This window comes from Oncorhynchus clarkii, unplaced genomic scaffold (assembly GCF_045791955.1).
Source record: "Oncorhynchus clarkii lewisi isolate Uvic-CL-2024 unplaced genomic scaffold, UVic_Ocla_1.0 unplaced_contig_1313_pilon_pilon, whole genome shotgun sequence".
Lineage (NCBI taxonomy): Eukaryota > Metazoa > Chordata > Actinopteri > Salmoniformes > Salmonidae > Oncorhynchus > Oncorhynchus clarkii.
Genome location: NW_027258562.1, coordinates 1 through 24,965, shown reverse-complemented (window position 1 = coordinate 24,965; position 24,965 = coordinate 1). Strand labels below are relative to the sequence as shown.

Sequence of the window (24,965 nt, the reverse complement as noted above, 5' to 3'; positions counted from 1 at the left end):
GCTCGCTCAGGTTGAATGAGCTGTGTTTACGCACATCTCAAAACAGATCCTGAAACGGTCGAACCCGGCCAAACTGAATCAGACGGAACAACTCCCCCAATCAACCAGACACACAGGTCCGTCTAAGCAGTCCGATCAGAACAAATGCCCGCGCTCTCCGTCCAAACACCCGACACCAGCGAAATTCACAGCCCCCGCTTACTTATTTACTAAACATGCATGCACATTCATATTTGTTTATACAATGTCCAAGCTTACACACACACATGCAAATTCATTGAATTTCAAAAAGTTCCTTCGTTTCTATATTTTTTAGGAAATTTGAGAGAGAGAGACCTACTTGACGCTCCCCCTACTGGGACAGGATCTCCGAAACAATCTATGCAAACATTATAACTATAGTAAGTTCTTTGCTTACCTTGTTATAGTTAGGTGGCCACCCGTGTTTGCCAGATCGTTCAAAAGACCCCGCCGTCAGCCAGGAACGCCCCGGTCTCTCGTCACTCCTGGCAAGCTCGCCAATTTTGTAGTGGCAAATCGGTTCAAATATGACGCAACCAAGAACTTTGTGAAAATCAATATAGACTTTTAATACAACAGTATCATAAGCCGGAGCAGTCCGCGGAACGCACACCTTTCCAGAGCTCTCATTCTTCATTTTATACCCACACATACATCAGCAGTTCATCCCCCACTGCAACTACAGTTACATTCCAATCCGTGCATTCTGCTTGTTCAGCCCAGTAACGCCCACATCTGCTTTCCGTCAGATTATCATGATGACAAGACCCTTGCTTTGATCTAAATATAATATACCTCCCCCTTTCCTGTGGCCTGTGTTTAGACCCTGTAATTAACCCCATGTGTCCCTTTTGTATGTGTCCTTTATCTCTAGTTTTTAGTGTGTTCAGCTGCCCTGGTCACCTTCTCTTCATATTGTTGTCTAAGATCAAACAGACTTGTGTGTCTCCCCTGTGATGTGATTGATGTCTGTAATCCATCAGTTGGTCCTTTGGCTGACCCCCTCCTTTGTCTAATCTCTCTGATCTTTGTATGTCCAGTTGCCCTAGGCATCTATGTGTCTGCATTTTAAGTGTTTCTCAGCTGTCCCATACTCCCATGGCCTTTATCTACTTCCTGCCCTATACAATAGACAATACATTTTACCAGAACAAGAAATGAACCCATAAGTGTATCTTCCTCTTGTGTTACCAAAATCATGTATATCATTTCTCCCACAGTAGTAGTGAGTAGGAGGGTAGACAGAGAGGTGAAGAGGAGAGAGGAGGGTAGACAGAGAGACGAGGAGGACAGAGGAGGGGTGAAGATGATTGAATAGAGAATAATATAAATGACAGCCCCAAACAGTCTCCCCCTTCTCTACTCCCTCTCTCCCGGGTTCCTAGTGCTGCCATGGCAACTTCTAGGAGGGTTAAGATGGCTGGTTCTGTGATGAGTCTTTGTCGTTAGACAAACCGCTGCTACTGTGGCTACAGACAGACAGACAGACAGACAGACAGACAGACAGACAGACAGACAGACAGACAGATTGTGGCTCCATCCCAAATATGTTTAAATGGTATGAAAGTGCAGTATACACTTTATGCACCCTAGAAAGAAGGAGAACGGAGGGGGCAAGACCCTTTAGGGATGGAGGAGAGAGAGAAAGGGGTGAGAGGAAGGGAGCAGAGTCCCAAACCTGAAGATGGACAGATCAGAGAGCGGAGAGGATAGATGCGTAGTTCTCCTTCACTCCGTCTCAGTATTGATGTTGATTAGGATGTGTTTATTGAATTGTTCTTTCTCCCTCTCATACCCCCCCTCTCTCTCTCTCTCTCTCTACCCCCCCCCCTCTCTCTCTACCTCTCCCCCCTCTCTCTCTCTACCTCTCCCCCCTCTCTCTCTCTACCTCTCCCCCCTCTCTCTCTCTGCCTCTCCCCCCCTCTCTCTCTACCTCCCCCCTCTCTCTCTACATCTCCCCCCCTCTCTCTCTACCTCTCCCCCCCTCTCTCTCTACCTCCCCCCTCTCTCAATTCAATTCAATTCAATTCAAGGGCTTTATTGGCATGGGAAACATGTGTTAACATTGCCAAAGCAAATGAGGTAGACAACATACAAAGTGAAAATATAAAGTGAAAAACAACAAAAATTAACAGTAAACATTACACATACAGAGGTTTCAAAACAGTAAAGACATTACAAATGTCATATTATATATATATATACAGTGTTTTAACTCTCTCTCTCTACCTCTCCCTCTCATCCCCACTCTCTCTCTCTACCTGACCCCCCCCCCCCCCGCCTCTCTAGGAGTCTCAGGGTCCGTCTATCTCTCTGGCCTCTACCAAAGTCTGTAATTCATTGGCTGAAGGGGATGGACCAGTCACTGAATGTAAGCAATGATCTCTCTCTCTCTCTCATTTATATATATATATATACAGTGCCTTGCGAAAGTATTCGGCCCCCTTGAACTTTGCGACCTTTTGCCACATTTCAGGCTTCAAACATAAAGATATAAAACTGTATTTTTTTGTGAAGAATCAACAACAAGTGGGACACAATCATGAAGTGGAACGACATTTATTGGATATTTCAAACTTTTTTAACAAATCAAAAACGGAAAAATTGGGCGTGCAAAATTATTCAGCCCCCTTAAGTTAATACTTTGTAGAGCCACCTTTTGCTGCGATTACAGCTGTAAGTCGCTTGGGGTATGTCTCTATCAGTTTTGCACATCGAGAGACTCACATTTTTTCCCATTCCTCCTTGCAAAACAGCTCGAGCTCAGTGAGGTTGGATGGAGAGCATTTGTGAACAGCAGTTTTCAGTTCTTTCCACAGATTCTCGATTGGATTCAGGTCTGGACTTTGACTTGGCCATTCTAACACCTGGATATGTTTATTTTTGAACCATTCCATTGTAGATTTTGCTTTATGTTTTGGATCATTGTCTTGTTGGAAGACAAATCTCCGTCCCAGTCTCAGGTCTTTTGCAGACTCCATCAGGTTTTCTTCCAGAATGGTCCTGTATTTGGCTCCATCCATCTTCCCATCAATTTTAACCATCTTCCCTGTCCCTGCTGAAGAAAAGCAGGCCCAAACCATGATGCTGCCACCACCATGTTTGACAGTGGGGATGGTGTGTTCAGCTGTGTTGCTTTTACGCCAAACATAACGTTTTGCATTGTTGCCAAAAAGTTCAATTTTGGTTTCATCTGACCAGAGCACCTTCTTCCACATGTTTGGTGTGTCTACCAGGTGGCTTGTGGCAAACTTTAAACGACACTTTTTATGGATATCTTTAAGAAATGGCTTTCTTCTTGCCACTCTTCCATAAAGGCCAGATTTGTGCAATATACGACTGATTGTTGTCCTATGGACAGAGTCTCCCACCTCAGCTGTAGATCTCTGCAGTTCATCCAGAGTGATCATGGGCCTCTTGGCTGCATCTCTGATCAGTCATCTCCTTGTATGAGCTGAAAGTTTAGAGGGACGGCCAGGTCTTGGTAGATTTGCAGTGGTCTGATACTCCTTCCATTTCAATATTATCGCTTGCACAGTGCTCCTTAAGATGTTTAAAGCTTGGGAAATCTTTTTGTATCCAAATCCGGCTTTAAACTTCTTCACAACAGTATCTCGGACCTGCCTGGTGTGTTCCTTGTTCTTCGTGATGCTCTCTGCGCTTTTGACGGACCTCTGAGACTCACAGTGCAGGTGCATTTATACGGAGACTTGATTACACACAGGTGGATTGTATTTATCATCATTAGTAATTTAGGTCAACATTGGATCATTCAGAGATCCTCACTGAACTTCTGGAGAGAGTTTGCTGCACTGAAAGTAAAGGGGCTGAATAATTTTGCACGCCCAATTTTTCAGTTTTTGATTTGTTAAAAAAGTTTGAAATATCCAATAAATGTCGTTCCACTTCATGATTGTGTCCCACTTGTTGTTGATTCTTCACAAAAAAATACAGTTTTATAAATTTATGTTTGAAGCCTGAAATGTGGCAAAAGGTCGCAAAGTTCAAGGGGGCCGAATACTTTCGCAAGGCACTGTATCTAGAATCTTCATGTACCCCATCTATTTCTCTTTATTTTTCATTCCTCTCTTTTGAAATTCAACTCCTACATATCACAACTCCTACAAAACGATCTCTAACTTCCTTTAAACACAGAGACATACAAATCCACAAGTTTATCAGACAGGGGAAGTAGATAAAGGGCCTCATTGTATCCCTTTTAACTCTCACATTTTCTTTCTCCCTCCCTCCCTCCCTCCCTCGCCCCTCCCTCCCTCCCTCCCCCTCCCCCCTCCCTCCCTCCCTCCCCTCCCCCCTCCCTCCCCCAGCTCAGCCAGTAGTAGAGGATGAGATCCCGGCGGTGCCTGTCTCCATATCAGAGCGCTACAGAGTGGGACGTACTTTGGGAGATGGTAACTTTGCGGTGGTCCGGGAATGTGTGGAACACTCTACAGGCAGAGAATACGCCCTGAAGATCATTAACAAGGGCCGACGCCGGGGCAAGGTGAGGGGGGGTAACGGGGGGGGGGGGGGGGGGGGGGAGGGGGAGAGGGGGTAACAGGGGGTGTGGGGAGGGGGAGAGGGGGTAACAGGGGGTGTGGGGAGGGGGAGAGGGGAGAGGGAGAGGGGGTAACAGGGGGTGTGGGGAGGCGGAGAGGGGAGGGGGTAACAGGGGGTGTGGGGAGGGGGAGAGGGGAGGGGGAGAGGGGGTAACGGGGGTGTGGGGATGCGGAGAGGGGAGGGGGAGAGGGTGTAACAGGGGGTGTGGAGAGGCGGAGAGGGGAGGGGGAGAGGGTGTAACAGGGGGTGTGGGGAGGGGGAGAGGGGGGATTGGGGGTAACAGGGGGAGAGGGGAGAGGGGAGGGGGAGAGGGTGTAACAGGGGGTGAGGTGGGGGAGTTGGGGTAACAGGGGGTGACGGGAGGGGGAGGGGGTGTAACAGGGGGGTCGGGGGTAACAGGGGGTGAGGGGAGGGGGAGAGGGGAGGGGGAGGGGGTGTAACAGGGGGAGAGAGGAGGGGGAGAGGGTGTAACAGGGGGAGAGGGGTGGGTAACGGGGGGAGGGGGTAAGGGGGGTGAGGGGAGGGGGTAACGGGGTGAGGGGAGCAAGGAGGTCAATATGGGTAGGACGGTTGGGGGGGCAAAGGGAGAAGGAGTCAATTATGCTCAATAAGGGTGAGAGGGATCAAGAGGGGTCAATGAGGGTGGGAGGTGGCTCTTTTCCAGGGCACATCCACATTTTATTATATATTTTGTAGGTTTACATTAATATAAACATTGATTTATTTTTCTGAATTAATATTTAGTTTGGCTGTGTTAGTAGTGTTGATAAGTACAGGAGCTGGTCTCTAACGGTCTGTCTCATCTCCTTCTCCACTTCCTCATCCTCCTGTTCCTTCTCATCCTCTTCCTCCCCTCATCCTCCTCCTCCCCCCAACAGGAGCAGATGATCCAGAATGAGGTAGCCATCCTCAGGAGGGTGAAACACCCCAACATTGTCCTGCTGATTGAGGAGATGGACACTTACAGCGAGCTCTACCTGGTCATGGAACTGGTTAAGGTACGCAGCCCTGGGGGGTGTGTCTCTGTTATACCTGGGGTATAGCAAGGGTAAAGCCTCCAGTCATGACTGTTGTTCCAGAACCAGGAGGAGTCTTGACAGTTACAGGAGGAGTCTTGACAGTTACAGGAGGAGTCGTGACAGTTACAGGAGGAGCCTTGACAGTTACAGGAGGAGCCTTGACAGTTACAGGAGGAGCCTTGACAGTTACAGGAGGAGCCTTGACAGTTAGAGGAGTCTTGACAGTTATCAGGAGGAGTCTTGACAGGTACAAGTTTTTGACAAGTTTTCTAATTTTAATGACTGTGTGTGTGTGTGTGTGTGTGTGTGTGTGTGTGTGTGTGTGTGTGTGTGTGTGTGTGTGTGTGTGTGTGTATGTGCGTGTGTGTGTGGAGCCTATTTTAAGCTGCTGCTCCACTTAGTCCTCTCAGGGACCCTGACAGGAAGGGTGTGTGTGTGTGTGCGTAGATTAATGTGTGATGTGTGTCAGGTGAGAATTGAGGACACCTCTGCTTCCTCAGGACACTGCTTCACACACAGTTTCTTTGAATAATCACAAACAAAAAACCATCCTTCCCAATTGGCATTGTATTAATATTGTTGCATGTCATTGTGTGTTTTGTCCACAGGGGGGCGATCTGTTCGATGCCATCACGTCCACTAACAGATACACAGAGAGAGACGCCAGCGGGATGCTGTACAACCTGGCCGACGCCATCAAATACCTCCACAGCCTCAACATCGTACACAGGGACGTCAAACCAGAAAACCTACTGGTACGTCATGTACGTGTGTGTGTGTGTGTTTGTGTGTGTGTGTGTGTGTGTGTGTGTGTGTGTGTGTGTGTGTGTGTGTGTGTGTGTGTGTGTGTGTGTGTGTACCCTATAATGACAAAGAAAAGACAGGTTTTTAGAAGTTTTTGCAAATGTAATTAACAATAAAAAAATCTGAAATATCACATTTACGTAAGTATTCAGACCCTTTACTCAGAACTTTGTTGAAGCATCTTTGGCAGCAATTACAGCCTCAAGTCTTATTGGGTATGACGCTACAAGCTTGGCACACCTGTATTTGGGGAGTTTCTCCCATTCTTCTCTGCAGACCCTCTCAAGCTCTGTCAGGTTGGATGGGGAGCGTCGCTGCACAGCTATCAGGTCTCTCCAGAGATGTTTGATCGGGTTCAAGTCCGGGCTCTGGCTGGGCCACTCAAGGACATTCAGAGACTTGTCCCGAAGCCACTCCTGTGTTGTCTTGACTGTGTGCTTAAGGTCGTGGTCCTGTTGAAAGATGAACCTTCGCTGCAGTTTGACGTCCTGCGTGCTCTGGAGCAGGTTTTCATCAAGGATCTCTCTGTACTTTGCTCCGTTCATCTTTCCCTCGATCCTGACTAGTCTCCAAGTCCCCACCACTGAAAAACATCCCCACAGCATGATGCTGCCACCACCATGCTTCACCGTAGGGATGGTGCCAGGTTTCCTCGAGACGTGACCTTTGGCATTCAGGCCAAGGAGTTGAATCTTGTTTCTCATGGTCTGAGAGTTTTTAGGTGCCTTTTGGCAAACTCCAAGCGGCATGTCATGCCTTTTACCAAGGACTGGGTTCCATCTGGCCACTCTACCACAAAGGCCTGATTGGTGGAGTGCTGCAGAGATGGTTGTCCTTCTGGAAGGTTCTCCCGTCCGTTCTTGGTCACCTCCCTGTCCAAGGCCCGGTTCGAAACTTCTTCCATTGAGTTCATGGGGACCTTCAATGCTGCAGAAATGTGTTGGTACCCTTCCCCAGATCTGCGCCTCGACACCATCTCGTCTTGGAGCCCTATGGACAATTCCTTCGACCTCATGGCTTGGTTTTTGTTCTGATTTGCACTGTCAACTGTGGGATCTTATATAGACAGGTGTGTGCCTTTCCAAATCATGTCCAATCAATTGAATTTACAACAGGTGAACTCCGATCAAGTTGTAGAAACATCTCAAGGATGATCAATAGAGAGAGAGAGAGAGAGAGAGAGAGAGAGAGAGAGAGAGAGAGAGAGAGAGAGAGAGAGAGAGAGAGAGAGAGAGAGAGAGAGAGAGAGAGAGTCCCCCCTGCAGTGATGCAGTCATCTCTCCCTCTTTCTTCCTTCTGTCTCTATCTTCACATCTTTCACACTCCTACACACACACACACACACACACACACACACACACACACACACACATACACACACACACACACACACACACACACAAAAATGACTCAAGTAAAAGTGAAAGTCACCCAGTAAAATAGTTATTGAGTAAAAGTATTTGGTTTTAAATATATATATACTTAAGTATCTAAAGTAAAACTACAAATCATTTAAAATTCCATACATTAAGCAAACCAGATGGCACCATTTTCTTGTTTTAAAAAATGTATTTACAGATAGTCAGAGGCACACTACAACACTCATTATTTACAAACAAAGCATTTGTGTTTAGTCAGATCAGAGGCAGTAGAGATGTTCTCTTGATAAGTGTGTGAATTGGACCATTTTCCTGTTAAAATGTAGCGAGTACTTTTGGGTGTCAAGGAAAATGTATGGAGAGAGAAAGTGCATTATTTTCTTTAGGAATGTTGTAAAAGTTGTCTAAAATAAAGTAAAATAGGGCCCTTTTTTCTCCACTTCCTGTCTGAATGACATTCCCAAAGTAAACTGCCTGTAGCTTAGGCCCGGAAGCCTGGATATTCATATAATTAGTACCATTAGAAAGAAAACACTTTGAAGAGTGTAGAACTGTTAAAATAATGTCGGAGAATATAACACAATAGGAGAAAATCCAAAGAAAAACCAACCGGAAATGTTTTTTTGAGAGAGACCATGCTCTTCCATTGGCAAGTATAAGGTCATATTCAATTCTAGCTTCCACTTGGAGTCAGCAGTCTTTGTTCAAGGTTTCAGGCTTGTAACTTGAATAACGAAGAATAAATAACAGTTTTAGTGGAAGGACACAGTCTTGGAAATTTGTGTTTTGGCTCGACATGAAGACAAGATGCACCTGTTAAAATGGGTTTCCTATTGAACATACTTCTTTCAGTAAGAAATATTATAGTTTGATTACATTTTAGGGAATCTGAGGAGTAAATAGAAACGTATTTTGACTTGTTGAAACAAAGTTTAGGAGTAGATTTTCGGATTCCTTTTTCTGCATGTTGCCAGCAGCATACCACGATGCATACCACCCTGCATACCACCCTGCATACCACCCTGCATACCACCCTGCATTATCACCCTGCATACCAATGCTGGCTTGCTTCTGAAGCTAAGCAGGGTTGGTCCTGGTCAGTTCCTGGATGGGAGACCAGATGCTGCTAGAAGTGATGTTGGAGGGCCAGTACGAGTGGACTACTCAAATCGATGGCGCCAACTAAACAAACTTTTTGGGAGATAAAGAAGGATTTTATCTAGCAAAACAACACTACGTGTTTAGCTGGGACCCTTTGGATGACAAATCATAGGAAGATCTTCAAAAAGTAAGTGAATATTTCATCGCTATTTGTGAATGTATGAAACCTGTGCCGGTCGAAAAAAACAGAGCAGTTAGATTAACAAGAATTTAAGCTTTCAGCTGATGTAAGACACTTGTATCTATGTATGTATCTAAATGTTTAATCATACAAATTATTATTTATAATATATACAGACACTATGTATCTAAATGTTTAATATCCATCATTTGTATGATTATTTATTTGAATCGCGCATCCTCCGGTTTCACCGGAAGTTTAAGCGGGACGTAGTAGTACTCTAAGTGTTTTTACTGTTTTTTACTTTACACCAAAAGTCCCCAAAGACTCGGAGATCTCTAACTCACCTTTATAAAAGACAAAAGTAGCTACATGACTGAATCATGCCACATAAATGTTTCGCGGAAGTATTCACTGGAAGTATTCCGTGTGAATACATGTCACTGGAAGTATTCAGTGCATTACAGTGACCACATGATAGATATTCTAGTATTAACTATATTATATTTTTTAATGTTACATCTCTCCTCTCCTCTCCTCCCCCCTCTCCCTTCTCCTCTCCTCTCCTCTCCATTTCTCCTCCTCTCCTCTCCTCTACCTCTCCTCTCCTCTCCTCTCCTCTCCTCTCCATTTCTCCTCCCCTCCTCTCTACTTCTCCTCTCCTCTCCTCTTGTCTCCTCTCGTCTCCTCTCCTCTCCCCTCTCCCTTCTTCTCTCCTCTCCCCTCCAGGTGTATGAGCATGCTGATGGCAGTAAGAGTCTGAAGTTGGGAGACTTTGGTCTGGCCACGGTAGTAGACGGACCTCTCTACACAGTCTGTGGGACACCCACATATGTAGCACCCGAGATCATCGCAGAGACAGGGTACGTGTGTGTCTCCTGACCCCCCCCCTCTCTCTCTCCCTCTCTCCCCCTCTCTCTCTCTCTCCCTCTTCCACCTCCCTTTCTCTCTCCCACCCCCTCTCTCTCTCTCTCTCTCTCTCCCTCCCTCCTCCACCTCTCTCTCTAACTCTCTCTCCCTCTTCCTCCCTCTCTCTCTTCCACCTCCCTCCCTCCCTCCCTCCCTCCCTCACTCCCTCCCTCCCTCCCTCCCTCCCTCCCTCCCTCCCTCCCTCCCTCCCTCCCTCTTTTTCTCTGTCTCTCTCTCTCTCTCTCTCTCTCTCTCTCTCTCTCTCCCTTCCTGTCTCTCTCTCTCCCTCGCTCTTTCTCTCTGACCTGTGTATTCTCTCTCTCTTTGTGTTCTAGGTATGGCCTTAAGGTAGATATCTGGGCAGTAGGAGTCATCGCCTACATCTTGTTGTGTGGAGATCAACTGAATCCTGACTGCACAGTTATGGTGAAGTACACAAACAAACTGTCCCGCTGTATACGCAATCCCTTTCCAATCTGACATGTAATACTGACAAAAAAAACGTCTTCATTTTGATGAATCAACGTCTGGAGTGGAATCCAGAGCTTCAGTGATTGGTGCCGTACCCCGTCATGTGGTTGGAAGGAGGCAGTGCTGAATCTCTGAGCCCAGAGAAAGGCTATCGGCATGCCAACAACATCGTATGGAACCAGCACTGATATTTATTTTTAGTTTCAGAGTTCTGATACAACAAAGGTGGGTTGCGTAGCAACAGCGCTAGTAGCTAGCTAACACCAGTCAGATGAGTGGAAAGCTACAAACAACGGAAGCTATATCTTTTTATATCTTTATAGGTTTTTCCACATGACTGAAGTCATCTGTGTAAAACCATGGGCCTTGACAGTTGCGTGTAACAGGCATATAAGATAGCGAATGTCCTATCCAACTAACGTTGTTAGTTGACAGTAACGTTCGCTAGCTACAAGCTAACACGTCTGTTATGTTAACTGTATGGACGGCACCGGCACAATTCAATGATGACAATATACAGTAACCAGTCAAAAGTTTGGACACACCTACTCATTCAAAGGTTTTTCTTTATTTTTTGCTATTTTCTACATTGTAGAATAATAGTGAAGAAATCAAAACTATGAAGTAACACATATGGAATCATGTAGTAACCAAAAAAGGTGTTAAAGAAATCAGCAAATATTTTAGATTCTTCAAAGTAACCATCCTTTGCCTTTGATGACAGCTTTGCACTCTCTTGGTATTCTCTCAACCAGCTTCACCTGGAATGCTTTTCCAACAGTCTTGAAGGAGTTTCCACATATGCTGATCACTTGTTGGCTGCTTTTCCTTCACTCTGCGGTCCAACTCATCCCAAACCATCTCAACTGGGTTGAGGTCAGGTGATTGTGGAGGCCAGGTCATCTGATGCAGCACTCCATCACTCTCCTTCTTTGTCAAATAGCCCGTAAACATCCTGGAGGTGTGATTTGGGTCATTGTCCTGTTGAAAAACAAATGATTGTTCCACTAAGCGCAAACCAGATGGGATGGCGTATCACTGCAGAATGCTGTGGTAACCATGCTGGTTAAGTGTGCCTTGAATTCTAAATAAATCAACAACAGTGTCACTAGCAAAGTACCCCCACACCATCACACCACCTCCTCCATTTTTCACGGTGGGAACCACACATGCAGAGATCATCCATTCACCTACTCTGCGTCTCACAAAGACACGGCGGTTGGAACCAAAAATCTCAAATTTGGATTCTTCAGACTAAAGGACAGATTTCCACCGGTCTAATGTCGCAAGAGGTTAAAGTAATGATGGACTGTCGTTTATCTTTGCATATTTGAGCTGTTCTTGACATAATATGAACTTGTTTTTTTACCAAATAGGACTATCTTCTGTATACCACCCTTACGTTGTCACAACACAACTGATTGGCTGAAACGCATTAAGAAGGAAAGACATTCCAAATGAATTTTTAGTGTTAATTGAAATGCATTCCAGGTGACTAACTCATGAAGCTGGTTGAGAGAATTCCAAGAGTGTGCAAAGCTGTCATCAAGGCAAAGGGTGGCTACTTTGAAGAATCTCAATTTGTTCCACACTTTTTTGGTTACTACGTGATTCCATATGTGATATTTCATAATTTTGATGTCTTCACTATTATTCTACAAATGTAGAAAATAGTAAAAATAAAGAAAATGAATGAATGAATGAGTAGGTGCGTCCGTACTTTTGACTGGTACTGTAGTTATTCCACATTACTCCACAAACAAAGCACAGCTAGCTGGACAAAGTTCAAACACCAAACTTTGGGAAACTGCCACGCTGCTAATGTATAATACATGAAATGGGCTTTGCTCATCTCACGTTAAAGTTACTCCATACAAGTCAATCTGGCTTGCTTAGCAATGTAGCTAGCTAACGTTACAGGCCTTACCTTATGCATTAATTCAGTCTGCTCCCACATCTGTCAATTACATTTTATTCTTGTCATTACAGTCCAGATGTTCAAGTTAGTTTTCAATGTATTTCCCGAAAACCTGAAGCTGCCATCCAAGTAAAAAGTAGAAAGTAGCAGGGTGGTTATAAAGGGGTTAAAGGTTAAACAAACACCAACATCAGATGCTTGCTTACACGACCGTTTTGCGCAGTCAAAAGAAAACGTCATGTTTGCTAACTTGGTTGGTTATGTGACTGTTTTCAACACAACTGGCCATTGTAAACTGGTTCGAGATCTGAATGCTGATTGGCTGACAGCCCTTAGCCGTTACTGCTGTAATAAGTTGGTAACCAGTTTATAATAGCAATAAGGCACGGCTGCTGTAATTATGTTGGTAACCAGTTTATAACAGCAATAAGGCACGGCTGCTGTAATTATGTTGGTAACCAGTTTATAATAGCAATAAGGCACGGCTGCTGTAATTATGTTGGTAACCAGTTTATAATAGCAATAAGGCACGGCTGCTGTAATTATGTTGGTAACCAGTTTATAACAGCAATAAGGCACGGCTGCTGTAATTATGTTGGTAACCAGTTTATAACAGCAATAAGGCACGGCTGCTGTAATTACGTTGGTAACCAGTTTATAACAGCAATAAGGCACGGCTGCTGTAATTATGTTGGTAACCAGTTTATATTAACAATAAGGCACGGCTGCTGTAATTATGTTGGTAACCAGTTTATAACAACAATAAGGCACGGCTGCTGTAATTATGTTGGTAACCAGTTTATAACAGCAATAAGGCACGGCTGCTGTAATTATGTTGGTAACCAGTTTATAATAGCAATAAGGCACGGCTGCTGTAATTATGTTGGTAACCAGTTTATATTAACAATAAGGCACGGCTGCTGTAATTACGTTGGTAACCAGTTTATAACAACAATAAGGCACGGCTGCTGTAATTATGTTGGTAACCAGTTTATAACAGCAATAAGGCACGGCTGCTGTAATTATGTTGGTAACCAGTTTATAACAGCAATAAGGCACGGCTGCTGTAATTATGTTGGTAACCAGTTTATATTAACAATAAGGCACGGCTGCTGTAATTATGTTGGTAACCAGTTTATAACAGCAATAAGGCACGGCTGCTGTAATTATGTTGGTAACCAGTTTATAATAGCAATAAGGCACGGCTGCTGTAATTATGTTGGTAACCAGTTTATAACAGCAATAAGGCACGGCTGCTGTAATTATGTTGGTAACCAGTTTATAACAGCAATAAGGCACGGCTGCTGTAATTATGTTGGTAACCAGTTTATATTAACAATATAAACAATATACCACGGATAAGGGCTGTATCCAGGCACCCCGCTTTGTGTCGTGCAGAAAAACATCCCATAGCTGTGCTATATTGGCCAAGTACCACAATCCCTCAGACCTTATTGATTAAATATACCAGACCCCCTCTGGCCTTATTGATTAAATATACCAGACCCCCTCTGGCCTTATTGATTAAATATACCAGACCCCTCTGGCCTTATTGATTAAATATACCAGACCTCCTCTGGTCTTATTGATTAAATATACCAGACCTCCTCTGGCCTTATTGATTAAATATACCAGACCTCCTCTGGTCTTATTGATTAAATGTACCAGACCTCCTCTGGCCTTATTGATTAAAAATACCAGACCTCCTCTGGCCTTATTGATTAAATATACCAGACCTCCTCTGGCCTTATTGATTAAATATACCAGACCTCCTCTGGCCTTATTGATTAAATATAACCGGACCCCTCTGTCCTTATTGATTAAATATACCAGACCTCCTCTGGCCTTACTACTTCAATATACCAGACCTCCTCTGGCCTTATTGATTAAATGTACCAGACCTCGTCTGGCCTTACTACTTAAATATACCAGACCTCCTCTGGCCTTATTGATTAAATATACCAGACCTCCTCTGGCCTTATTGATTAAATATACCAGACCTCCTCTGGCCTTATTGATTAAATATACCAGACCTCCTCTGGCCTTATTGATTAAATATACCAGACCCCTCTGGTATTATTGATTAAATATACCAGACCTCCTCTGGCCTTACTACTTAAATATACCAGACCCCCTCTGTCCTTATTGATTAAATATACCAGACCCCTCTGGCCTTATTGATTAAATATACCAGACCCCTCTGGCATTATTGATTAAAATATACCAGACCTCCTCTGGCCTTACTACTTAAATATACCAGACCCCCTCTGTCCTTATTGATTAAATATACCAGACCCCTCTGGCCTTATTGATTAAATATACCAGACCTCCTCTGGTCTTATTGATTAAATATACCAGACCTCCTCTGGCCTTATTGATTAAATATACCAGACCCCCTCTGGCCTTACTACTTAAATATACCAGACCTCCTCTGGCCTTACTACTTAAATATACCAGACCCCCTCTGGCCTTACTACTTAAATATACCAGACCTCCTCTGGCCTTACTACTTAAATATACCAGACCCCCTCTGGCCTTACTACTTAAATATACCAGACTCCCTCTGGCCTTACTACTTAAATATACCAGACCTCCTCTGGCCTTATTGAGTAAATATACCAGACCTCCTCTGGCCTTATTGATTAAATATTCCAGACCTCCTCTGGCCTTATTGATTAAATATTCCAGACGCCCTCTGGCGTTATTGATTAAATATACCAGACCTCCTCTGGCCTTATTGATTAAATATACCAGACCTCCTCTGGCCTTATTGATTAAATATACCAGACCTCCTCTGTCCTTATTGATTAAATATACCAGACCTCCTCTGGCCTCATTGATTAAATATACCAGACCTCCTCTGGCCTTATTGATTAAATATACCAGACCTCCTCTGTTCTTATTGATTAAATATACCAGACCTCGTCTGGCCTTATTGATTAAATATACCAGACCTCCTCTGGCCTTATTGATTAAATATACCAGACCCCCTCTAGCCTTATTGATTAAATATACCAGACCCCTCTGGCCTTATTGATTAAATATACCATCCCTCCTCTGGCCTTATTGATTAAATATACCAGACCTCCTCTGGCCTTATTGATTAAATATTCCAGACGCCCTCTGGCGTTATTGATTAAATATACCAGACCCCCTCTGGCCTTACTACTTAAATATACCAGACCTTCTCTGGCCTTACTACTTAAATATACCAGACCCCCTCTGTCCTTATTGATTAAATATACCAGACCCCTCTGGCGTTATTGATTAAATATACCAGACCTCCTCTGGCCTTATTGATTAAATATACCAGACCTCCTCTGGCCTTATTGATTAGATATACCAGACCTCCTCTGTCCTTATTGATTAAATATACCAGACCTCCTCTGGCCTTATTGATTAGATATACCAGACCTCCTCTGGCCTTATTGATTAGATATACCAGACGCCCTCTGGCCTTATTGATTAAATATACCAGACGCCCTCTGGCCTTATTGATTAAATATACCAGACCCCTCTGGCCTTACTACTTAAATATACCAGACCTCCTCTGGCCTTATTGATTAAATATTCCAGACCCCCTCTGGCCTTATTGATTAAATATACCAGACCTCCTCTGGCCTTATTGATTAGATATACCAGATCTCCTCTGGCCTTATTGATTAGATATACCAGACGCCCTCTGGCCTTATTGATTAAATATACCAGACCCCCTCTAGCCTTATTGATTAAATATACCAGACCTCCTCTGGCCTTATTGATTAGATATACCAGATCTCCTCTGTCCTTATTGATTAAATATACCAGACCTCCTCTGGCCTTATTGATTAAATATACCAGACCCCCTCTAGCCTTATTGATTAAATATACCAGACCTCCTCTGGCCTTATTGATTAGATATACCAGATCTCCTCTGGCCTTATTGATTAGATATACCAGACCCCCTCTGGCCTTATTGATTAAATATACCAGACCCCTCTGGCCTTATTGATTAGATATACCAGACCCCCTCTGGCCTTATTGATTAAATATACCAGACCCCACGGCGTTATTGATTAAATATACCAGACCTCCTCTGGCCTTATTGATTAAATATTCCAGACGCCCTCTGGCCTTATTGATTAAATATACCAGACCTCCTCTGGCCTTATTGATTAAATATACCAGACCTCCTCTGGTCTTATTGATTAAATATACCAGACCTCCTCTGGCCTTATTGATTAAATATACCAGACCCCTCTGGCCTTATTGATTAAATATACCAGACCTCCTCTGGCCTTATTGACTAAATATACCAGACCCCTCTGGCCTTATTGATTAAATATACCAGACCCCCTCTGGCCTTATTGATTAAATATACCAGACCTCCTCTGGTCTTATTGATTAAATATACCAGACCTCCTCTGGCCTTATTGATTAGATATACCAGACCTCCTCTGGCCTTATTGATTAAATATACCAGATCTCCTCTGGCCTTATTGATTAAATATACCAGACCTCCTCTGGCCTTATTGATTAAATATACCAGACCACTCTGGCCTTATTGATTAAATATACCAGACCCCTCTGGGCTTATTGATTAAATATACCAGACCTCGTCTGGCCTTACTACTTCAATATACCAGACCCCCTCTGGCCTTATTGATTAAATATACCAGACCTCCTCTGGCCTTATTGATTACATATACCAGACCTCCTCTGGCCTTATAGATTAAATATACCAGACCCATCTGGCCTTATTGATTAAATATACCAGACCCCCTCTGTCCTTATTGATTAAATATACCAGACCTCCTCTGGCCTTATTGATTAAATATACCAGACCCCTCTGGCCTTATTGATGAAATATACCAGACCCCTCTGGCCTTATTGATTAAATATACAAGACCCCCTCTGGCCTTATTGATTAAATATACCAGACCTCCTCTGGCCTTATTGATTAGATATACCAGACCCCTCTGGCCTTATTGATTAAATATACCAGACCCATCTGGCCTTATTGATTAAATATACCAGACCCCTCTGGCCTTATTGATTAAATATACCAGACCTCCTCTGGCCTTATTGATTACATATACCAGACCTCCTCTGGCCTTATAGATTAAATATACCAGACCCATCTGGCCTTATTGATTAAATATACCAGACCCCCTCTGTCCTTATTGATTAAATATACCAGACCTCCTCTGGCCTTATTGATTAAATATACCAGACCCCTCTGGCCTTATTGATGAAATATACCAGACCCCTCTGGCCTTATTGATTAAATATACAAGACCCCCTCTGGCCTTATTGATTAAATATACCAGACCTCCTCTGGCCTTATTGATTAGATATACCAGACCCCTCTGGCCTTATTGATTAAATATACCAGACCTCCTCTGGCCTTATTGATTACATATACCAGACCTCCTCTGGCCTTATAGATTAAATATACCAGACCCATCTGGCCTTATTGATTAAATATACCAGACCCCCTCTGTCCTTATTGATTAAATATACCAGACCTCCTCTGGCCTTATTGATTAAATATACCAGACCTCCTCTGGCCTCATTGATTAAATATACCAGACGCCCTCTGGCCTTATTGATTAAATATACCAGACCCCTCTGGCCTCATTGATTAAATATACCAGACCTCCTCTGGCCTTATTGATTAAATATACCAGACCTCCTCTGTCCTTATTGATTAAATATACAAGACCTCCTCTGGCCTTATTGATTAAATATTCCAGACGCCCTCTGGCCTTATTTATTAAATATACCAGACCCCTCTGGCCTTATTGATTAAATATACCAGACCCCTCTGGCCTTATTGATTAAATATACCAGACCTCCTCTGGTCTTATTGATTAAATATACCAGACCTCCTCTGGCCTCATTGATTAAATATACCAGACCTCCTCTGGCCTTAGTGATTAAATATACCAGACCCCTCTGGGCTTATTGATTAAATATACCAGACCTCGTCTGGCCTTACTACTTCAATATACCAGACCTCCTCTGGCCTTATTGATTAAATATTCCAGACGCCCTCTGGCGTTATTGATTAAATATACCAGACCTCCTCTGGTCTTATTGATTAAATATACCAGACCCCTCTGGCCTTATTGATTAAATATACCAGACCCCTCTGGCCTTATTGATTAATTCTAAGATATTGTATATTTAATGTGTTGATGTGTTTTTCTCTGTTGTGTATAGGAGCAGTGATGACCAGGAGGTGTTGTTTGACCAGATCCTAATGAGGCCGCTGGAGTTCCCTCTCCTTTACTGGGACAATGTGTCAGAGACTGCCAAGGAGCTGATCAGGTCCATGCTGCAGGTGGAGGTGGATCAGAGATACACAGCAGTAGAGGTGTTGGAGCACCCTTGGGTCAAGGTGAGTAGAACCTCTCCCCTCATACTCTACCATACTATACCATTGATTCACCATCTTGGTCCTTGGGGACGATAAGGGCTTAACACGTGTTTGTCTTTGCCCGTCTCCAGACGATGGCACGTCAGCTCTGCTTCTAGCTCATAAGCAGTATTTAGTTGTCTTGCATGTTTTTTCATACAAGCATTTCACTACAACCCGCAATAATATATGTGTATGTGACCAATCACATCTGCTAAATATGTGTGTTTGACCAATCACATCTGATTGGAACATCTAACATTCTACTCTGTGTGATTGCAAACCTTGTTCTATATAATCTATCTATAGTCCATCTATATAATCTATCTATCTATAGTCCATCTATATAATCTATTTATCTATAGTCCATCTATATAATCTATCTATAGTCCATCTTTATAATCTATCTATCTATAGTCCATCTATATAATCTATCTATAGTCCATCTATATACAGTGGGGCAAAAAAGTATTTAGTCAGCCACCAATTGTACAAGTTCTCCCACTTAAAAAGATGAGAGAGGCCTGTAATTTTCATCATAGGTAGATTTCAATTATGACTAGTAAAAATGAGAAATAGAATTCAAGAAAATCACATTGTAGGATTTTTAATGAATTTATTTGCAAATTATGGTGGAAAATAAGTATTTGGTCAATAACAAAAGTTTATCTCAATACTTTGTTATATACCCTTTGTTGGCAATGACAGAGGTCAAACATTTTCTGTAAGTCTTCACAAGGTTTTCACATACTGTTGCTGGTATTTTGGCCCATTCCTCCATGCAGATCTCCTCTAGAGCAGTGACGTTTTGGGGCTGTTGCTGGACAACACGGACTTTCAACTCCCTCCAAAGATTTTCTATGGGGTTGAGATCTGGAGACTGGCTAGGCCACTCCAGGACCTTGAAATGCTTCTTAAGAAGCCACTCCTTCGTTGCCTGGGCATTGTGTTTGGGATCATTGTCATGCTGAAAGACCTAGCCACGTTTCATCTTCAATGCCCTTGCTGATAGAAGGGGGTTTTCACTCAAAATCTCACGATACATGGCCCCATTCATTCTTTCCTTTACATGGATCAGTCGTCCTGGTCCCTTTGCAGAAAAACAGCCCCAAAGCATGATGTTTCCACCCCCATGCTTCACAGTAGGTATGGTGTTATTTGGATGCAACTCACGACGAGTTGAGTTTTTACCAAAAAGGTATATTTTGGATTTATCTGACCATATGACATTCTCCCAATCTTCTTCTGGATCATCCATATGTTCTCTAGCAAACTTCAGATGGGCCTGGACATGTACTGGCTTAAGCAGGGGTACACGTCTGGCACTGCAGGATTTGAGTCCCTGGCGGCGTAGTGTGTTACTGATGGTAGGCTTTGTTACTTTGGTCCCAGCTCTCTGCAGGTCATTCACTAGGTCCCCCCGTGTGGTTCTGGGATTTTTGCTCACCGTTCTTGTGATCATTTTGACCCCACGGGGTGAGATCTTGCATGGATCCCCAGATCGAGGGAGATTATCAGTGGTCTTGTATGTCTTCCATTTCCTAATAATTGCTCCCACAGTTGATTTCTTCAAACCAAGCTGCTTACCTATTGCAGATTCAGTCTTCCCAGCCTGGTGCAGGTCTACAATTTTGTTTCTGGTGTCCTTTGACAGCTCATTGGTCTTGGCCATAGTGGAGTTTGGAGTGTGACTGTTTGAGGTTGTGGACAGGTGTCTTTTATACTGATAACAAGTTCAAACAGGTGCCATTAATACAGGTAACGAGTGGAGGACAGAGGAGCCTATTAAATAAGAAGTTACAGGTCTGTGAGAGCCAGAAATCTTGCTTGTTTGTAGGTGACCAAATACTTATTTTCCACCATAATTTGCAAATAAATGTATAAAAAATTCTACAATGTGATTTTCTTGATTTTTTTCCCTAATTTCGTCTGTCATAGTTAAAGTGTACCTATGATGAAATTACAGGCCTCTCTCATCTTTTTAAAACCTGTTAAAGATATGGCAGAAATATGCCCCCTTTGGAGAGATTGGGTACCCCTAGTAAACTGAAAAAATAATCTGTCAAAAATTGCTAATATATGCATATAAAAATTATTATTGGATAGAAAACACTCTAAAGCTTCTAAAACCGTTGGAATTATGTCTGTAAGTATAGCAGAACTCACAGGGCAGGCATTCTTCCAAACTAGTTTCTGTGGTCATGAAAGTTGGAGCAACTTTGACGTCATCGCCCCCACCCTTCCCAACCAGTTATGATTCTGGGGAGACTTTCTATGTCTTCCACTAGATGTCCTCATTTAGTAGAGCTTTTAATCGTTCAAATCCCGCGAGAATTGGCCCTATGGGAGTGATTTGAGTAAGTGCCACGAGGAAAAAACCTGTGCGTTAGGGCGCAAATTGGTCACAGCCATTCCTTTGTTCCAGCACTCAAGAGAAGGACAGACGATGGCCGATTGAATTGAAAGTTGTTTTGTGTGTTAAAAACATCATAAAGCTTGCTTCTGCACTTAGTTTGACCTGTTTAGTCGACATATAATATGTAATTTTGAAGTTTTGATGCACAACTTTTCCGGACCAGAGGACATTTTGGCTGCATTTCAGCTGATGTTATTAGCAGTAGCTAATACAAAGACGCAAGACTTGAAACCAAACGATGTATTGGGTAAGTATGAAGCCTTCCACAACATTCTGAACGAAGACCATCGAAGGTAAGGGAATATTTATGCTTAAATCTGTGTTTCTGTTGACTCCAACATTACATTGAAATGTAGCTTGTATCTGAGCGCCGTCTCAGCATATTGAATAGTGTGCAATTTCTGTAACGTTAAAAATAAATGTAACAAAGCGGTTGCATAAAGGAGCAGTGTATCTTTCTAACTATATGTAGAACATGTATATTTAGTCAAAGTTTATGATGTCTATTTACGTTATCTTGCCGCGCTACCTAGATTTCCTGCGGACATTTTTGAGTAATTTCTGAACATGAACTCAATGTAAATGGACATTTATGGATATAAATGGCATATTATTGAAAAAAAAAAAATTTACTGTGTAACATGTTCTATTACTGTCATCTGATGAAGATTTTCAAAAGGTTAGTGAATGATTTATTTTTTAATCCTGCGTTTTTTTGATAGCATGTTTTGGCTATTCAAATGAGCTGTGTCTGGTGGTGGTTTGACATAAATATGTACTATGTTTTCGCCGTAAAACATTTTAGAAATCTGACTTGCTGGCTAGATGAACAAGGTGTTTATCTTTCATTTGAGCTATTGGACTTGTTAATGTGTGGAGGTTAAATATTTTTAAGAATATTTTTGCGTTCCATGCGCCACCGTTTCAGCTGAACGTGGGAGGGTTGAGTCCCAATTGGGAACCAATATCTTTAATTAAGTGGGAGAACTTGCACAATTGGTGGCTGACTAACTACTTTTTTGCCCCACTGTAATCTATCTATCTATAGTCTATCTATATAATCTATCTATAGTCCATCTATTCATGCTCTATACCCTCACTACCTACAGTACAGGGTGTCTACAACGTCTCAGAAACTGTCTTGTACATCATGTCAATGTTTTTTCAGTTTGAACATCCAACGTTTTACTGTGGGTCTTAAATAGGATTAATGTAGTCTGAAGGGAAAACTCCTCTCTTCTCCCCTCTTCTCCCCTCTTCTCCTCTCTTCTCCTCTTCTCTCCTCTCCTCTCCTCTCCTCTCCTCTCCTCTCCTCTCCTCTCTTTTCTTCTCCTCTCTTCTACAATTCTCTCTCCTCTCCTATCCTCTATTTCCTCCTCTCCTCTCCTCTCCTCTCCTCTCCTCTCCTCTCCTCTCCTCTCCTCTCCTCTCTGCAGGATGGCGGTGTGTCAGAGAATGAACAGGAGCTGTCAGTAGCAGGAAAGTTAAAGAAGCACTTCAACACCGGCCCTAAAGCTAATGACACTACCGCCGGGGTGTCTGTCATTACGGTAAGCACCGCCCAGGAAAGATTGATTCAGACATGTCTGTTGTTGTTTTTTTACACGGCACCACTAAGTTGTACTGGCTTTGTCTTTGGCTCTCAGTCTGAATGGTCCTGGTTTAGAAATCTAAATGTGGTGGTTTCCACTGGTTTGATACCTGCAATGGTTACATGTTTTAAAGCTTACTGGTTTCTCTATAAGTCCCACTGGTTTAAACCTGGTTTCTCTGATTGTTACTGGTTTTAAAGCTTACTGGTTTCTCTATAAGTCCTACTGGTTTAAACCTGGCTTCTCTGATTGTTACTGGTTTTAAAGCTTACTGGTTTCTCTATAAGTCCTACTGGTTTAAACCTGGTTTCTCTGATTGTTACTGGTTTTAAAGCTTACTGGTTTCTCTATAAGTCCCACTGGTTTAAACCTGGTTTCTCTGATTGTTACTGGTTTTAAAGCTTACTGGTTTCTCTATAAGTCCTACTGGTTTAAACCTGGCTTCTCTGATTGTTACTGGTTTTAAAGCTTACTGGTTTCTCTATAAGTCCTACTGGTTTAAACCTGGTTTCTCTGATTGTTACTGGTTTTAAAGCTTACTGGTTTCTCTATAAGTCCCACTGGTTTAAACCTGGTTTCTCTGATTGTTACTGGTTTTAAAGCTTACTGGTTTCTCTATAAGTCCTACTGGTTTAAACCTGGCTTCTCTGATTGTTACTGGTTTTAAAGCTTACTGGTTTCTCTATAAGTCCTACTGGTTTAAACCTGGTTTCTCTGATTGTTACTGGTTTTAAAGCTTACTGGTTTCTCTATAAGTCCTACTGGTTTAAACCTGGTTTCTCTGATTGTTACTGGTTTTAAAGCTTACTGGTTTCTCTATAAGTCCCACTGGTTTAAACCTGGTTTCTCTGATTGTTACTGGTTTTAAAGCTTACTGGTTTCTCTATAAGTCCTACTGGTTTAAACCTGGTTTCTCTGATTGTTACTGGTTTTAAAGCTTACTGGTTTCTTTATAAGTCCTACTGGTTTAAACCTGGTTTATCTGATTGTTACTGGTTTTAAAGCTTACTGGTTTCTCTATAAGTCCTACTGGTTTAAACCTGGTTTCTCTGATTGTTACTGGTTTTAAAGCTTACTGGTTTCTCTATAAGTCCTACTGGTTTAAACCTGGTTTCTCTGATTGTTACTGGTTTTAAAGCTTACTGGTTTCTCTATAAGTCCTACTGGTTTAAACCTGGTTTCTCTGATTGTTACTGGTTTTAAAGCTTACTGGTTTCTCTATAAGTCCCACTGGTTTAAACCTGGCTTCTCTGATTGTTACTGGTTTTAAAAGGTTGACTGTACTTGTTTCTCTTTAAGTCCTACTTGTTTTAAAGGTTACTGGTTTTTCATAAAGTTATACTGGTTTTAAAGGCTACTGGTTTCTCTTTAAGTCCTCGTGGATTTAAAGGTTCCTGGTTTCTGTGTTCTGTTGTCCAGTTGGAGCACAGCTTCTGTTTGCAGCGCTCTGGGTCGTTGGACTTCTACCAGCACCCGGCCATGTACTGGATAAGGTATGACCTCCCGTTGTCACAACAACCATGTCCGCTCAGTTTCCGGTGGCCCAGCTTGCTGATTGGCTGCTTGATTTGGCTGCTTGCTTCTGTGTGCTCCATCAACCCCACCCATGTCCTGCCCCCCGCTCCCTCTCATAGACCTCCTCTCATAGACCTCCTCTCATAGACCTCCTCTCATAGACCCCCCTCTCATAGACCTCCTCTCATAGACTCCCTCTCATAGACCTCCTCTCATAGACTCCCTCTCATAGACCTTCTCTCTTAGACCCCCTCTCATAGACCTCCTCTCATAGACCTCCTCTCATAGACCTCCTCTCATAGACTCCCTCTCATAGACCTCCTCTCATAGACCTCCTCTCATAGACCTCCTCTCATAGACCTCCTCTCATAGACCTCCTCTCATAGACCCCCTCTCATAGACTCCCTCTCATAGACTCCCTCTCATAGACTCCCTCTCATAGACCTCCTCTCATAGACCCCCTCTCATAGACCTCCTCTCATAGACCCCCTCTCATAGACCTCCTCTCATAGACCCCCTCTAATAGACCTCCTCTCATAGACCTCCTCTCATAGACCTCCTCTCATAGACCCCCTCTCATAGACCTCCTCTCATAGACCTCCTCTCATAGACCTCTTCTCATAGACCTCCTCTCGTAAACCTCTAAACAAACTGTAAACCTCTAAACAAACGGTAGGCC

The 24,965-nt window shown here is 43.0% G+C and overlaps 1 pseudogene; it reads left to right on the top strand.

Annotated features, from left to right (window-relative positions):
• The window catches only part of LOC139397349 (serine/threonine-protein kinase DCLK1-like), a 51,601-nt pseudogene extending 27,337 nt beyond the window's left edge, over window positions 1–24,264 (top strand).
• The last annotated feature ends 701 nt before the right edge of the window (window positions 24,265–24,965 follow it).